Source organism: Miscanthus floridulus, chromosome 15 (assembly GCF_019320115.1).
Source record: "Miscanthus floridulus cultivar M001 chromosome 15, ASM1932011v1, whole genome shotgun sequence".
In the NCBI taxonomy this organism is placed as follows: Eukaryota; Viridiplantae; Streptophyta; class Magnoliopsida; order Poales; family Poaceae; genus Miscanthus; species Miscanthus floridulus.
This window is the reverse complement of record NC_089594.1, coordinates 15,946,721-15,965,395: the sequence shown is the minus strand read 5'-3', so window position 1 is coordinate 15,965,395 and position 18,675 is coordinate 15,946,721. Positions and strand designations below refer to the sequence as shown.

The following is an 18,675-nucleotide window of genomic DNA, read 5'->3' as shown; positions in this document are numbered from 1 at the left end:
CGCGGGTTGGGCTAAGCATGGCGGGCTCAGGTTAGACCGGGCCAATTTTGGTCAGATCTTGTGCTACATAACTAGTTTGAAAAAACAATTAAGTATTTTCTTGGCATGCACATATCTTAAGCTAGTGTTGGTAATAAACTATTTATGTTATTTTCAACTTTGGAGAATCTCCAAGAGTCTTTCTAAAATTAATTCTCTAGATCATTATTTGGAGAGTCATTTGTATAAAAATCGCTTTGTATATCTTTTCACTCTTTAATAGTTTTCTATATCTTGTTTGCACTCTAGAAAGTCATTTCAGGCTAGCGAGAAATCCGGAATAGAAGATGTCTGTATATAGATAATAACCAATTAAAAAAAATCTGTTGGAGGGTTTTTTTTCAGCAAAACCTCTATTCCTGGCAATTAGAAAAGATACAGAGAGTCTCTTGGAGTTGCTCTTATCTCTACCACTAATAATGCAACCGGTTGTAAACTTTTCTAAAGCCACACCAAAAACTGTCCACCGTAGCCATGAACTATTCTACGTACGTCAAGGAAAATACACCCAAAGTCAGCCAACCTTCGAAATAAATGGACCAGATTTACTCTGATCTCTTCTTTCTCTCATCTCACTCAAATCTAACGGACCAGATTGCTGGGACCAAACCTTCCTCACTCATCCCTCGTCCCATCCCGCGCCCACCGCACGCGCGGCTCTCCCTCTCCCCCGACGCCCCCTCTCCCTCACGTGCGACTCTCTCTCTTCCCCACGCGACTCCGACTCCTCTCCCCTCCCCTCCCCTCCCTGCCCCATCGCGTCGCGCGCCTCCCTCCTCCTGCCCCATCGCAGCGGCTGCCCACTGGCTCGCCCCCACGCCGCCACCGCCGGCACCCCCTCCTCCCAGCGCTTGCGCCGTCATAGGGATGCTGTACTGGCGGTGGACACCGTTGTACACAGCCGGTGGTTACTGTCGCCGCGGCTGTGTTGGTCGCCCTCGCGGTGGAGGAGCCCAGGGGGCTCGGGGTGGAGGCGGCCACGACGCGGCTGGAGGAAGACTACCACTAGATGCGCCTCGTGCTCGCCTTCTCCGTGCCGGACCACGCAGGGCTCGTCAACACGGACTCCGTCTAGATCCGCGCGGCCAAGCTCATCAGCATCGACGCCCACGGAGGACACGACGGCGGGTATAGGAGCGACTGACGAGGTCGCGTCATCATAGCCCCCGAAGCTGCCAAGGTACGGATCTCTAGTGCCCTCCATCACCACATCCGTTTTCGATTATGTCGTGTTCCTGATCCCCTGTCGATCTGCCGGTCGCACAGGACGCCGCAGCACGCGATCTCGACACTGGTGAGCACCTCTCCCCTTCTGGTGCTTTCCTTTTTTTCCCCGACCTCGAGCGCCACCTGCGGCCGGCCACCCGGGCAGATTGGGCGCAATTACACGGCACGCATGAGAACCACTCCTCTAGCCTCTATTTCCCTACCAAAATCTAATCGCTCTTCCAGTTTGCGTGCTGCAGTTGTAGGCACTGGGGCTGGGCATCGACACCTCTGTCATCTCTTCCTGTTGCCGCTGAGGTGGAGTGGCTAAATCACAACATAAGGCAGCGCATTGCAGCGCCCAACCCCAATTTTGAACTTCGCAAGGCCAAGCCGAAGGTATGTAAACGCTAATCTGGCGGCTAAAGAAACTAAACTGTAAACAAAGCAACTCAAGGTCTATGATGTATCCATTTATTACTTACATTAAATAATCTATATAATTTAATTAGATTATGTTAGACTGAATTATTTGTTCTAATTTTTTAAGATTTCTTAGATTTTGTATTTTTATTTGTCTTGGTGTTTATTTTGTAGAGAACTCATGAAGCGATAGCTACTTCATTAGAAATGTGAAAACATCCTGACCAGCAAAGTTCTTGTGTCACCAGGTCAAGAGGTAAACCACCGATGCCTTCTTTTGTTCTTTGTCACACCAACATGATTATTCCAGCAAATAATTTACCAGGCATAGAGCAGATGAATATACTATTCTATTTAACTGAAGGTACCTAGAGGATGATATGATCCCGCTAGGGTTTGTTCCCGATCTTTCGATGAGAGGTGTGGGATAACTCGATTGATGGGTGGAGACGACGTTCATGGCCCGACTACAGCCTTCCAAGCTGCGCCTTAGCAACAGATACACCACCTCCAATGGCTGCCGCGATCTTGTGGAGCGCGTCACCCGGCCACTAGGGCACTCGTCCTGCAAGCAATCGAAGAACTAGCAAGAACAAGTATAGCAAGTACTGAATTACTAGATGTAGATGAAAGTTTCAAACTCAATCTCAATCAAGGTGGGGTTCCGAAGACAAGAAGACGGGCGGCTGATCCAGCACGCGCGCTTACAAGCAAGTAGCGAGAGCTAAACTTGATCTAAACAAAACCCGCCTATTCTTGGTGGTGGCTAAGGAGTATATGAAGGTGGAAGGACGACCAGGGGGGTGTTGGGGTCGTTCTCCAACCCTAGGACACGTCCCTAATGGACCCAACTTGATACACGACCCATTGGACCAAACTAAGGTGACGCAGCACCTTTGGACAGACAAGCTCTCAGTCGTAATTCAGTCATTGCGGCTGCCTCAAAATAGATATGGACTTGATTCTAGATCCATATGAAAATAGACTTCATAAGGATTCCATGAAGTACTTGAACACCCCAATCCGAGTCCGTATGCGACCGTGGTGACCATCACAAGTTGGAGCTGTCCTGGAGTCCGAATTCAGCCTCCGTGAATCCTTGTCCCTTTCGGTCCTCTCCCTGGTTCCTAACCAAAACAAGAGTGCACGTGTCTCCATGGTCTAAATATGATGGACAGGAACTCAAGAGTGAACTTACTTGATGATTAATGTGACGAGCACGGGCGCGAGTAATAGGACCAGAAACTGGTACTCGTGTCGGTGTGGATGTATCGTTGGTGTTGATGTCCTCATCATCCTCCCCTTCTTGCATTTAAGTCATCCTCGACTCAAGCTCGTCTTCTTCTCCCAAATATGGCTTCAAATCTGCAATGTTAAATGTGGTACTAACCCCAAATTCTGCAGGCAGATCGAGTTTATATGCATTATCATTAATTTTCTCTAACACTTTAAATGGTCCATCAGCCCTAGGTATCAATTTAGACTTTCTGAAATCAGGAAACCTATCCTTTCTCAAGTGCAACCAAACTAAATCTCCAGGTTCAAATATTAGTTCCTTTCTACCTTTATCACCAGCAAACTTATATTTAGCATTCATACGCTCTATGTTTTCTTTAGTTGTTTCATGTAGTTTTAACATCAATTCAGCACGCTTAGTAGCATCAAAATTTAGTTTTTCAGAAGATGGCAAAGGCATCAAATCAATAGGAGCACGAGGCAAGAAACCATAGACAATCTAAAATGGGCACATCTTTGTAGTAGAATGCAGCGAACGATTATAAGCAAATTCAATATGAGGCAAACAATCTTCCCACATCTTAATGTTCTTCTTTAAAACAACCCTTAACATAGTAGACAAAGTTCTATTGACAACTTCAGTTTGACCATCGGTTTGGGGATGACATGTAGTAGAAAACAAAAGCTTAGTCCCCAGTTTTCCCCATAAAGTCTTCCAAAAATGACTAAGAAATTTAGCATCACGATCAGAAACAATTGTGTTGGGCACACCATGCAAACGAACAATTTCTCGAAAGAACAAATCAGCAATATGAGTAGCATCATCCGTTTTATGACAGGGTATGAAATGTGCCATCTTAGAAAATCTATCAACAACCGCAAACACACTATCATATCCCTTCCTAGTCCTTGGCAAACCCAACACAAAATCCATAGAAATATCTTCCTAAGGAGCACTAGGAACAGGTAGAGGCAAATACAAACCGTGTGGATTTAACCGTGACTTAGCCTTTTGACATGTCGTGCAACGAGCAACAAACCTCTCCACATCTCTTCTCATCTTTGGCCAAAAGAAATGACCAGCAAGTATATCCTCCGTTTTCTTAGCTCCAAAATGCCCCATCAAGCCACCTCCACGCGCTTCCTGCAGCAACAACAAACGAACGGAGCTAGCTGGAATGCATAGATTGTTAGCTCTAAACACAAACCCATCACTAAAGATGAATTTGTTCCAACCTTTCCCATCTTTATAATGCAGCAACACATCTTTAAAATCAACATCATTAACGTATTGGTCCTTAATTGTTTCTAATCCAAAGATTTTGTAATTAAGTTGATTCAGCAAGGTATATCTCCTAGACAAAGCATCAGCAATAATATTCTCTTTCCCTTTCTTGTGCTGAATAACTTAAGGAAAAGATTCAATAAATTCAACCCACTTAGCATATCTACGGTTCAATTTCCCTTGACTACGAATATGCTTCAAAGACTCATGATCAGAATGAATAACAAACTCTTTGGGCCACAAGTAATGCTGCCACGTTTCTAATGTGCGAACAAGAGCATACAATTCCTTATCATATGTAGAATAATTTAGAACAGGCCCGCTCAATTTTTCACTAAAATACGCAATAGGTTTGCCTTCTTGTAACAAAACACCACCCAGTCCAATTCCGCTAGCATCACATTCAAGCTCAAAAGTCTTATTAAGATTAGAAAGTTGGAGGAGAGGTGCATGTGTCAACTTATCTTTTAGCATATTGAAGGAGTTCTCTTGTACTTTGCCCCAACTAAAAGGCACTCCCTTCTTTGTAAGCTCATTCAAAGGTGCAGCAATGGTACTGAAGTCCTTGACAAATCGGCGATAGAAACCAGCAAGCCCTAGGAAACTCCACACTTGTGTGATAGTCTTTGGTACAGGCCATCCCTGTATAGCTTCTACCTTGGCTTGATCAACCTCAATTCCCTGTGGAGTCACAACATAGCCAAGAAAAGACACTCGATCGGTGCAAAAGGTGCACTTCTCAAGGTTACCAAATAAACGTGCATCTCGTAAAGCATTAAAAACAGCACGTAAGTGATCAATATGTTCATCCATCGATTTGCTGTAAATCAATATATCATCAAAGTAGACTACAACAAATTTTCCAATGAAAGCACGTAGAACCTCGTTCATTAACCTCATGAAGGTACTAGGTGCATTAGTTAACCCACAAGGCATGACTAACCACTCATATAAACCAAATTTAGTTTTGAAAGCAGTTTTCCATTCATCTCCCAATTTCATACGAATCTGGTGGTACCCACTTCGCAAATCAACTTTGGAAAACACATTAGCACCACTTAGTTCATCAAGCATATCATCCAATCGTGGAATAGGGTGTCGATATCGAATGGTGATATTATTAATAGCTCTACAATCAACACACATACGCCATGTTCCATCTTTCTTAGGCACTAAAATGACAGGAATAGCACAAGGACTAAGGGACTCACGCACATAACCTTTGTCGAGTAGTTCTTGCACTTGTCGTTGAATTTCCTTCGTTTCTTCTGGATTAGTCCTGTATGGCGCACGGTTTGGCAAAGATGCACCAGGAATAAGATCAATTTGGTGCTCAATCCCTCGTATTGGTGGCAGCCCCGCTGGTATCTCACTTGGAAAAACATCTGAAAACTCCTGCAAAATGTTAGCAACAGCAGGGGGCAAAGAATGCTGCATATCGTGAACTGAAATCAAAGCACCCTTGCATACCAAAGCATAGGCAACAGAAGTGGAAGCAACCAATTCATTAATATTAGATTTAGTAGCAAGCAAGCAATGTCCTTTCAATCTTATCTCATCTTTGTTACTACTAACAGATTTGACATTTTTATCGATCTCAGATTTAGTTTTCTTAGCTTTAGCAACATCATCACGCACAATAGCTTCAGGAGACATAGGAAGCAAAACAATTTTCTTATCATGGTGTATGAGAGAATACATATTTGATCTACCATGATGCATACAATCTGTATCAAATTGCCATGGTCTACCTAGCAGAATATGACAAGCTTCCATAGGCACAACATCACAGTCAACAACATCATGATATGATCCAATAGCAAAATGAATTCGTACCAATCTCGTTACCTTAACCTTACCACTATTGTTGAGCCATCGAATGTGATATGGATGTGGATGCAGTTTGGTTGTAAGTGCAAGCTTCTCTACCATATCGCTGCTAGCTAAGTTGTTGCAGCTACCTCCATCAATTATCAAACAACACGAACGCTCTTTAATGACACACTTTGTTTGGAACAGTGTATGTCGCTGATTTTGCTCCGCCTTCTCCATTTGTGCGCTAAGCACACGCTGCACAAGGAGGCTCTCATAATGATCTGCATCCTCTGCACCAATCTGCTCTTCTGGTTGTTCCTCACTTCCTACATGGTCAGCAGCAAGCAAAGCAAGTGTATCTTCATCAAAATCACTAGCAGAGGAATACCCACCATCATCTTTGACGACCATAACATGCTTGCTAGGACAGCCACGCATCACATGTCCATATCCCTTGCACCGGTGACACTGAATGTCTCTTGTTCTACCTGTAGATGCCATGGATGAAGCACTCGTAGCAGGCTTCTGGGTCGTCTTCGCCACTGAATTTGTGGAAGTAGCACGAGGTTTGTCGCTGGATGTTGGCATAGGAGCACGTGTAGTTGGAGTAGTAGTCGTGCCGGGCTGCCATGAATTAGTTTTCCCTGCAGAAATATTATTCTTGGCACTGGCACGTCGCCCCTGCACTTCCCTTTCAGCTTTACAAGCAAGATGAAACAAACGGGTTATGTTAGTGTATTCTTTATAATCAAGGATGTCCCGGATTTCACGATTTAACCCACCCAAAAATCTTGCCATAGCAGGTTCCTCATCATCATCTAAATTACAACGCAGCATACCCATTTGCAATTCTTGATAATATTCTTCTACACTTTTAGCACCCTACCTCAGTTGTTGCAATTTATTTAACAAATCACGTGCATAGTAAGAAGGAACAAATCTAGCCCTCATGATTCGTTTCAAAGCATTCCAAGTTCGTGGTATGTTATTAGGATTTTTCTTGCCATGTTCTATCCACCAAACAGTAGCAAAATCAGTAAACTCACTAGTAGCAGCCCTAACACGTGTATTCTCAGGAAATTCATGACATGCAAACTTTTGATCAACGGCAATTTCCCAAGTAATGTATGCATCAGGATCATATTTACCATCAAAAGGAGGTATCTTAAATTTTATCTTACTGAAAGCATCATTATTATTGGGTACCTCACGTCGGCGGTGACTACCCATACCTCTACGATTATGGCGTAGGCGACGCCGGTCACGAGTGTCCTGAGCATCATGTTCAGTATCAGCAGTATAATCATCATCATAATTATCTTCGAGTCGCTCTTCGTCCTTGTTGTCTTTATTATGCTGCTCTTTGTCTTTCGTGTGGAAGTCATCAAAATGCTTCAGAAGAGCAGCAAGGCTTCTGTCCATACGGGCAACAGATGCCTCCAATCCTGTAAGCTTGGTGGTGGAGGCAAGTTGGGTGACCTCCAATTGCCCAATCTTGTCATTGGTCACCTGTAAATCTTGATCAAGTCCTTCTGTATGCAGCTACACTTGCCTTGTAAAATGTTGAATGATGCCCTTGGTGCGAGGAGATTGTGGCCTCTTGTTAACATCCTCTGATCCTGACATGGTTTAAAAGACAAGGGCAACAAGAAAACAGGTGAAGAAATAAAAGCCCTACAGCTATTAGGATATAGCTACTGCAAGGCGCTCACTCTCAACCTGTTACAAAAGCTCTTACCAATTCTTACCTTGCTCAACAGGAGGGAACGGCAACCAACAAGTCTGCAACCGTGGAATGAAGTGTATCGGTGCCGCAACAACAACACCTGTCAAGCTGTAGTCGAAATATGTGGTGCTATAGGTGGGCTGAAGCAAGGAAGTACTAGCACCACGTTAGTCACAAAAGCAAGCTGAATAATCGTTCAACGGTGGTACTGTGCTAGTCCTAGCCTAGACCGTGCTAGAGACGCGAGCCTAGGCACAAAGGAGGTCACAACACACCACTGGAAACAATGGAGAAGCACAACAAACAGCCCCCCTTTTTTTCTTTTCTTTTTTTTTCTGTTTTTTTCTGTTTTTTTTTTCTTTTTTTTTCTTTTTTTTCTGGGGACCCTCAAAACTGATTATATAAACAAAAAGACTTCACAGGAGTCACACACCACACAAACTTTTTCCGAAGGACAGGGGTATTTCGGTAAAAAAAGATACTCTCTCTCTCTCTAGAGTAACAACCGAGCCAAAACGTATATGCAGGTCGTGGAGAGTTTGAGTATAAGTAGGACTACTGCTGCACAAAGATGTACTCAGATTCGGTCTCACAACAGCAACCAAGCAGCTGTCAATTCGGACTAAAAACCGATTCCAACTCGAACTCAACACCACGTGGGATTCGGTCTCAAACTTAGATTCCTACTCGGTCTTGAACACAAGGATGTATTCGGATTCAGCCAACAGAAGGTTTATATGTTAGCACACGGCTGTGACTAGAACGTGACAAGAACTCGAAACTCTAAAGGACAAAAACTAAGACCAGCAACTCGACACAACCGATGTAGCCGATGACTCAACAAGCCCCAACTAAGCAGTGCTAGCAAAGGCTCAAAGGGTTTATAGGATTGCGGTAAAACTAATCTACTATATTTTTTGGCTTTTCTGGACTATAGGAAAAATTAGAACAATGAAGGATTGGAAGACTCTCACCGATAAACCTTGCTCTGATACCAAATGATATGATCCCGCTAGGGTTTGTTCCTAATCTTTCAATGAGAGGTGTGGGATAACTCGATTGATGGGTGGAGACGACGTTCACGGCCCGACTACAGCCTTCCAAGCTGCGCCTTAGCAACCGATACACCACCTCCAATGGCTGCCGCGATCTTGTGGAGCGCGTCACCCGGCCACTAGGGCACTCGTCCTGCAAGCAATCGAAGAACTAGCAAGAACAAGTATAGCAAGTACTGAATTACTAGATGTAGATGAAAGTTTCAAACTCAATCTCAATCAAGGTGGGGTTCCGAAGACAAGAAGACGGGCGACTGATCTAGCATGCGCGCTTACAAGCAAGTAGCGAGGGCTAAACTTGATCTAAACAAAACCCGCCTATTCTTGGTGGCGGCTAAGGAGTATATGAAGGTGGAAGGACGACCAGGGGGGTGTTGGGGTCGTTCTCCAACCCTAGGACGCGTCCCTAATGGACCCAACTTGATACACGGCCCATTGGACCAAACTAAGGTGACGCAACACCTTTGGACAGACAAGCTCTCAGTCATAATTCAGTCATTGCGGCCGCCTCAAAACAGATATGGACTTGATTCTAGATCCATATGAAAATAGACTTCATAAGGATTCCATGAAGTACTTGAACGCCCCAATCCGAGTCCGTATGCGACCGTGGTGACCATCACAAGTTGGAGCTGTCCTGGAGTCCGAATTCAGCCTCCGCGAATCCTTGTCCCTTTCGGTCCTCTCCCTGGTTCCTAACCAAAACAAGAGTGCACGCGTCTCCATGGTCTAAATATGATGGACAGGAACTCAAGAGTGAACTTACTTGATGATTAATGTGACGAGCACGGGCGCGAGTAATAGGACCAGAAACTAGTACTCGTGTCGGTGTGGATGTATCGTTGGTGTTGATGTCCTCATCAGAGGATGTAGATACAAGCTTATTCATTTCGCTCAGCGCTAGCTTGATATCCTAATGATGCTTGAAACAACAATGGAACAGTTGCGAGCAAGGTTAGGATGCAAAATCCTTCAGTTTTGAACTGTATTTCAGGGCTAACTTATTTTGGCTCACCAAAAAAAAATCACAATATAATATGTATTGACATCGACATCATCCATGCTATGTACTTTCTCATGAATAGAATTTTGCTTTATTTAAAGGGAACAATAGACCAATAATATTGCTTCCTAATTAATTGAGGTCATCGTGGAAAGGGCCAAGATAGGTTGTTTGTTTGGGTTATTTTTTTCTGATGTGTGAAAACTGAAAAGCATGGTTCGTGATCAGTATGCCTTAAGGAGCAAGCCAAGGAAAAATGCCGTTGTTTTGCTTCCAGATCTACAATGTTGAAGTTCTTGCTGTATAAATTGCCCATTGTCATTCTTTTGTTTAGCTACTTTTCCATTGTCATTCTTTTGTTTGCCTACTTTTATACTGCGCCTGTTTAACATGGCATCCCAGAACTGCCACGCAATAGCCTCAATGGGCCTCTTTCCATTTCATGTATACCTAGCTACATCTTGGCATTCTAATTGCCAGAACTTGTTGCAGGTGCTCCTGTTGCTACAGAAGTGTTCGCCACAAAATTGACAAGCCAACCTGATAACTATGATTTTAACAGTTCTGCACTTCTATGAGTTAAATTTAAAATCTTATGATAAATCCAGAGAAAGAAAAATGGAAGTTATTTGCCAATATGTTAATACCAATTTAGAAGTAAGAAAATTTTATTTTTATTGCCTAGGATTGTTCCTTTTTTCCCTGTGTGGAAACCGGCTCAAGGAAAAGAGAACACGACAGTTTGACAATTTATGTTTTAAAAGCTGGTTAAATGTTTCTGATGTATTTTTTTTGTTAAATCTTCTCTATTGCAGTGATTTAATTTTTTTACAGTAAAGGTTGCCTATGGTTGCTTGCATCTTGTGGTTGTGTTTTTTTTCTAAAGAACTGATTCATGCTTTCATTCTTTTTTAGGTCGATGATGTCTGTTGTGCTTCCTATGACTAATTTGTCCACAAGATGCAAGATGGAGCGGCCAATGGAACCAGCAGCATGGAAATATAGCAGGCAACAGGAAATACAGCAGGCATGTGTGTGCTTGCCGGGTGCGCAGAGCAGGATGGAGTTCAGGTGCATGGAGCTTTATCGGACATCGGTGAGTAAATAAACATGTGATTGGTTTGAGAGTAACTGGACTTTCTTTAGGACTTAGGACTCATGTTAGGGATATGGATGAATGGATCTGTGTTGAATGCACCTTGGTTGCGAAGCGCCAAGAGATGGGTGCTAGCTAACAACCCTATCATATGGTCGGATGGATTTTTTTCTTTGTCTTTTTCTCCCTTGGTAACCTTTGGAATTTGAACTAATGTAAATACTAATCTGTCTCACTTCCATTACCAAAGATTCTTTGAATTATTTATTTTGTAAGACTAATATTTGAAAGCAACCAAAACTATCTGCTACTATGTGCAATTGCAAGAAGCAAATCATATTCTTCATTACTTCATATAGTTAGAACTACACACAGTTTGTAGGAGAGATCTGGTAAGGGAAATTCCTTTTTTTTCTAACTTACTATGACATGATGAAGCTGACAACCTGTTTTTCTTTTTGCAAGAATATATTCCTTTTATTCTGCATTCCATCTTTCTAAATTTGTAACTGATAAGGGTATAGTAGCAGATCAGTTATCCATAAATATTGTCATCTTATTTATATTAATATACTCAACACATGATTCAACATTTCTTTCACAAATGTATAAATAGTTATTTTTTTGACTCAGCTTCGTTTTTCATGCTTGAAGTGACTCCATACCTACATTAGTAATCACACTGCCTTAACTTCTGTTCTTACGCAGTAGACTGAGACTTATGCAACCTATGTTGATATAATTATTGGTGTGTTCAAAGAATAAGGTCCCCTTAAATGTAGACGCCTACCTTTTGTCTAAGCTTCTAAGCTTGTCGTTCTTAATTCAACTTCATTCTGTTTTCACTAATCTGTAGTACTGATAGAGTATATAGCCATTGCAAGTCCAAAAGGTCAGTCGAATGTTTTTGATGTCTGGACATCACCTGAAGCAAGAAGACAACATTGGTAGATCGATAGCGGTAGCTAGAATTGAGAATTTATGTTTTATAGCTGGCTAAATGTTTCTGTTGTTTTTTTTTGTTAAATTTAGTTGTATAATACGCATTATCTGAATGGCGTATGTATAGGACAAATTTCTATAATATACTGAAAATGATGCAATGAATTTGAATGTCTCTTAATTGTCTTGATATACTCTATTTATGTGACGAAGTACCACTGTAGTTTGGTTATCTTCATGTGCATCCCTGAAATGAAGCCATGACGTTAGCACGGGCACTATACTAGTGAGTTTAGTACTTGATCATTACGTTAAGAAATGGGTAAAAAGAAATTGACTTGTCACTATACAACTCAAGCTAATTGCTACCTCTGACGGCCTTAAGACATGAGTTAGGTTGTTCAACTCCCTCTCAGCACTGCATATGTGTCAATGGCCGAGAGAGATGTCGTGTTGCTTGACTCATGGGTCGGGCCATGGAACGAATGGTATCTAGGCCATGTTTAGTTGCCCCCAATTCCAGAATTTGGCACTATGCAAAAAGAAGATTATCCGTCACATCAAACTTGCGGTACATGCATGAAGTACTATATGTTAACGAAATCAAAAACTAATTGCACAGTTTGGTTGTACTTTATGAGACGAACGTTTTGAGCCTAATTAGTCAACGATTGGACAATTATTACTAAATAAAAACAAAATGCTACAGTAGCTACAGTATAGCCCCGAATCCGGCGGCACCGATTCGGTGGCCGAACTAAACGCGGCCCTATGACCAAAAATGGGCTCATCTCATGCAGCCACTCTCGTGGTCGCGAAACCAAGGTCCACGCGTCAGAGTGAAAAGCACAAAACGAATAAATGATTCCTAAAGAAACCGAATAAACCTGACTCAGTTCATTTGCCCTCATCTAACATTCCTAAAGAAAAAAAATATCAAATGTCATTCAAAATTTACACACTCTAGAAACTTGTTATCTAAAGTGTGCATGTTCAATTTTGCATACATGGCCATGCATGATGTAGTTGGTGCCATATAACTAGTGTAGATAATGGCTTAGCGTGTTTGTACACATATACATGCACGTACAGCTCATAAGTTGTTTAGACCATCTGCCTTTATTTAACCTTTGGAAATAAATGGTAAAAACATGCTTGAAACAAATTTCACCAAACTTTGCAAACATGTTATTTTTGAAACGTGTATTATGTCCCATTTTGCACAACGTACACATGGTCATCATTTGGTGCTACATAATTAATTAGTTTTTAAAAATTAAACAATTAAGCATTTTCTTATCATGCGCACATATCTCTTAACTGCTGGTAATAAACTATTTATATTATTCAACTTTTACGAGATTACACTACTACACAAACTTTACTGGAGGCGGGCGTTTTTAATTTTCCGCGGCGGGTAAAGCCGTCCGCCGCGGCCTAGAGGCCACGGTAAATCGTGGCTTAACCGCGGCGGGCGGCTTTGCCCGCCGCGGTTAACCGATTTACCGCGGCGGGCGGTGTAACGTGCCCGCCGCGGTAAATATACTTTTATCACGGCGGTCACGTTGCACCGCCCGCCGCGGTAAATTATTTTACCGCGGCGGACACCTTTCGTGGCCCGCCGCGGTTATGTTCGTTAGCCGTGGCGGGCATTATTATTTGCCTGCATCGGTAAATTATTTTCTGAATTAAAAAAATACAGCAGGCATATAAATTCAAATTCAAATTCAAATTCAAATCACATCCAGATTTCACAGATTAAACTTAAAAAGTATGCAGGCATTACACATGAGATAATATACATATATATACATTCACTTAGTCGTTCTTGTCATCGTTAATTCATTACATTTACATATTAAAGTCGTTATACATGCCCTAAGGAGTAATCCTGCGGACGCATCATCGTGGGCCATTTCCTCAGCCTCTCGTACTCCGGTAAAATCGCTAGCTGGCTGTTCTCATTGAAGAACGTGCTCCCTTCAAGCACGCATTTCTCTAAGACAAACTTATATATGTCCGCCTTTGTCTGCATGAAGGAGTGTTGGGTGCTCTGCACGTCTCTCCACCAGTTCAATCCATTCTTGAGCACCCTCCAACTGCTGCTGTACTGCTTGCACACCCTCAGGTACTCACAGACGTAGAAGCCACATGTTTGTGATCCTACCGGTTGTTTGGCACACTGCATGATCGATACACAAGCATTGGAATACAGGCATTAGAACGCTTATGAACAGAAAGCACAATTAAACCTTTCAAATACTTACCGGAAAGTTGCCTCTGATTTTGATGCGGTTCTTATGCTTAGCCTTAAAATTCTCTGTTCTTCGATCATAGCATTCAGGATCCTTCACGTACTTCTTATAAGCGCTATACGAAATGTACTAGTATTAGGCAGGGCATTAGAACGCATATGAGAAGACAGTTCAGTCACTTACACTCTGAGGCAATCTTCAAAGGCCTTGTACCCTTTTAAGTTTGGCATTCTCAACGAATCAAATACGCAGGCCCTGCCATCCTGAGGGTAGATGATAAATGTAACCCAGTGACCCTCGAGACCTTGGCTACGCCATTGAAACAAAATACAGGTTATGACGAGAAATAATAATACTAGCTAGCTACCCACTTATCTCTACAGGCATGTCTTCGACTTACCTAAAGTGGTAGGCAGCTACGATACACGCATTTCTCTTGATCTTCTTCATTGCTCCTAGTATGTACCTTGAAATGTTCAACTTCTCATTGTCCATCAGTTTCTTCCTGTGCGCCTCTCTGTCGCTTGGTCAAGTCTTTCATGGTTGGATGATTGTCATCTAGGTGGTAACCAATGATGACTCTTTGAGCAATATGCATTGGAGATAGATAGATAACATCAAGTTTTAGTTCCTTGGATATATAGGCCATCAACCTGCAAGGACAAGCCATCGTGGCATATATAAGTAGTCTTGACCGATTCAAAGGCAGGTGATATGTGAAACTCGCAATTCATCACTTACATAGAGAACAAGGTGACTTGGGCGATGTCAATGTCTTGTTCCCGTAGTAGTCTGTACATGTCGTGGAAGTCCACGGGGAGTTCTACATCATTCCCGGGCAAGTGGAAGTACTCCGCCACAAACTTGACTAGAAAACCATGCAGGCCAGCTTTTGCCGCTTCCATGTACCAGAGATGAAACCTCCTTGTCTCCCACCTTTCCTCGTCGACGAGCTAGGCCTTGGTTATCATGAACTTCCCATGCTCGTAATGGCCGGGGCAGTCATCCGATTCAGGAAATAGATGGAAAGGTGATCTTGGCCCGGGATAGAAATGTTAGTACCATATTATGGCAAAGAAAAGTTATTAGCAAATTATGCTCGCCGCTACCATACCTTTTGAACTCAAGTGAGTATGTGAGATGCCCTTGGTCGCCTTTAGTCTTCGCCAGCGGTGGAGGACAGTGGCTTGTGCTCGCAATGGCAGCAGGCGGTGTCTTTGCCCCCGGTTCCTCCGTGCCTCCTGGTCCTTTGCTTGTGCCCTTAGACGGACTGTCGGGAGGTGGAGGTGGACTTGTTGTTGGAGGAGGAGAACGAGGGTGAGGGCTTGTGCCTCGGGGTGACTTCCTTCCCTTGTCATCCCTGCCATTGCCTTCGTCATCGCCGTCGCCGTGATCTAGATCATCGGGGGATAAGATCCGGCAATGGATGGTTGTGATGCCGGTGTCGCCATCGGCGTAGAAGTCAGCGTCGAGAGAATGATCTCTATGTCGTCCTTGTTCCACAGGACTTCAGAACCAATGGCAGCTCCAAGGATCGTTACCCCTTGTGCAGTTGGATATTCCATTTCAAATTCTTCATATTGGGTCGCATACCATGTAAGTATCACGGCAGCATAGTTGGCAGGGATCTGGTCTTGGTTGAAATCTTTGATATCTTCTTTGGGGTGCATGTAACCCTCACCCACGGTCAACTTTTTCGCCCTACCGAACGGGATGTTGAGGTGGACGTGCATGGGTTGCCGGATGTTGTCGACAGGGTGCCTTGGGCGATCCTCGATCATTGGCAGTGACTGCCCTTGTGTCTGCCCTTGTGGAACTTGAGGCATGGCCACGCCAGCCTGGCGAAGCATCTGTGACCTCATCGACACCATATCTAGGTCATTGCTCGTGAAGGCTTCTTTTATGGACCGACTGATCATTTCGGCCATGCCTTGATCAGAGCCCTTCTGAAAGATGCCCTCCTTGTACCTCTGCCTTGACCAGTATGTGGCAGCGTCGGATTGCCATGACTCCACTGAGTTCCAGCTCATCTTCGACGACATGCCACGGATGCAGCCACGGTGGTCGGGGGTTCCCAGCGCTAGGGTCAGCAAGTCCTGGCCCCTGCGAACCTCGAAGCTGTCCTTGGATTTAGCGGCCTCGATGAGAGCCCTCTCCACCTCCTCGAACTTGGGCTCATTGAACTTGCTCGCGCCCTCCTTGAGCTTCTTCGGCTTGCGGGCAAAGATGAAGTCCTTAGCCCTCAAGTCTACACCGTCGTACGGATCGGGAAGCCCGGCGGCAGCTCTAGCCCTTTCTTCCTCCCACCACTGGGGCCTCTTACCAGCAAACCCAGTCATGCCCAAGTGGTGGGGGTGCAGGTTCTTCTTCGCGAGTGCGTTGAACTTGGCGCTCTTTGCCTTTGCTTCTTCTGTTGTTCTTTGTTTGCAGAACTCTTCCCAGTGATGTTCCTTCACCATAGTGTATTTGACACAGGGTGACTTGCCTAGCTTCAGGTAGTACCTGGTCAGCATGGACTTGAAGTTTCTAAAGGCTCTTCCTGCCATGTGCATGACCCACTCCCTGCACTTGTTCAGATCGGCGTCCTTGGGATAATGGAAGCTCCTCGTCACCTCACCCCAGATATGTGTCTTGTAGTCGACCAGGACATTGTTCCACTCCTCCCAAGTGATCTCCACCTTGTCCTTGACTATACATGCCACCTGGTTGCTGAACTTGGCAAGGACCGTGGGTGGCGACAACGGGTTTCCCTCTAGTCCCACCTCATGGATCACATGGACTTCGCCATGGATTTCCCTCCGGTGCCTCCCGTGTTCCCCCCTTCTCAGCTTTGTCCTCTGACCACTAGACTTGCCTGAAGTGGTTGGAGATGGAGCGGGGGGTTCTTTGTCACTGACTTGTTCCTCGAAATTCAATTCTCGAGGCACCACCGGCATCTGTTCAGGGTTTGGAGACCGCGCACTTTCAACTTCGTCGTCCCTCGGTTGGTAGGTCGGATCATCTTCGTCCTCTGTACGACGTTTCTTTGTTGGCCTCGGGGTCATGGACACTTGGCTCTCGAGGCTAGTTGATGATGATGCACTAGGGGTAGGGTCGCGCCATTCGCTTATCGGTTCCTCCGCCATTGGAAAGCTACAATGAATACATATTTCAGTTGTATAGACACAATTATAGAGTAGTAAAGTAGAGTAGTACTAGAGTAGTAAAGTAGAGTAGTACTAGAGTAGTAAAGTAGTAGTAGTTGGCTCAGATTTGCCCCATTGTCATCACATCACTTTTAAACTGGTTGCTTGTATCTGGTATATAAGCCATCCTAGTTTAGCGGGGGCACTCGATCATCATCGCCGCTGCCTCAGCATAAAAGGGTTCACATCATTGCATATGCCACTGCCTCAGCTTAGAAGTGTGAAAAGATTCATCATTGCAAATACCAAACAAAAGCCATCAAGATAGTTTCAAAATTCGGCCCCAAAGGGTGGCCTTCGGCCATCAAGATAGAGTAGAAGACTAGAGGAGGTGAGAGTAGAGTAGAGTAGAGTAGTACTAGAGTAGTAAAGTAGTAGTAGTTGGCTCAGATTTGCCCCATTGTCATCACATTGCTTTTAAACTGGTTGCTTGTATCTGGTATACAAGCCATCCTAGTTTAGCGACAGGTACGTGAAGAAAATTGACTTCTTCTTGAAAGGAACGGCGGCAGGGACTTCCTCCGTCTGGTCCCGCTTTCGCTTCCTTGTCTACTTGCTCCCCTCTTCAGGCGGCTTCTTCTTCTTTCCAAACTCCACCTGATCCATGTCCTTGACCATCTCATACACCTTTGTCCCCCAACTAGTCTGCGTCGGTTGATCACGCTGCGGCTCGTCCTGATTGTCAAAGTATTTGTTCATAATACTTCTTCTATACCTGTGATTTTTTGCGAGGAACCATCTGTGCCTCGTGTACACCATCTTATTGGATCCCTTAAGGTAAGTGTAGCAGGTCCCGTCGATGCAAATTACGCAGCCGGTCTTCCCTTTGATCTGCCCCGACAGTGAGAAGAGACCGGGGTAATCGGTGATGGTGACAAAGATGATTGCTTTTAGTGTGAACTTCTCCTTGCGGGATGCATCCACCATCTAGACCCCAACATCAAATAGTATCTTCATTTCCTCCATGAACGGCTCTAGGAACACATCTATATCGTTGCCGGGCTGCTTCGGTCCGGAGATAAGCATGGTCAGCATAAGGTACCTACGCTTCTGACATAGATGGGGAGGTAGGTTGTACATGGTGAGCACGACGGGCCAAGTGCTGTGCGAGCTGCTAAGCTCACCGAACGGGTTCATCCCGTCGGTACTTAGCGTGAACCTAACATGCCTGGGCTCCTTGCCAAACTCCGGGTAGGCCTCGTCGAAATCCTTCCACTGCTTGCCATCGGATGGGTGCCGTAGCTTGCCATCGTCGTTCAGGCGGTCAGCTAATGCATGCCAGGACATGAGCTTGGCATCGTCCGGGTTCCCGAATATTGCACGCAGGCGATCGGTCACGGGCAGGTACCACACCGACAGTGCTGGACTTTTCCTGTGCGTGTAACCCTCTTCTTCATCGTCCTGCTGAG

The 18,675-nt window shown here is 44.3% G+C and overlaps 1 long non-coding RNA gene and 1 pseudogene across 1 annotated transcript; one reads left to right on the top strand and one right to left on the bottom strand.

The window, feature by feature from the left end:
- The first annotated feature begins 1,523 nt into the window (after nt 1-1,523).
- On the top strand, nt 1,524-10,766 carry LOC136508413 (uncharacterized). The gene is made up of 3 exons (XR_010771966.1): nt 1,524-1,644; nt 1,843-1,924; nt 10,704-10,766. It is a non-coding gene; the product is annotated as an uncharacterized lncRNA (long non-coding RNA).
- Nucleotides 5,948-7,373, bottom strand: LOC136508184 (uncharacterized; annotated as a pseudogene).
- Nucleotides 10,767-18,675: the final 7,909 nt, after the last annotated feature.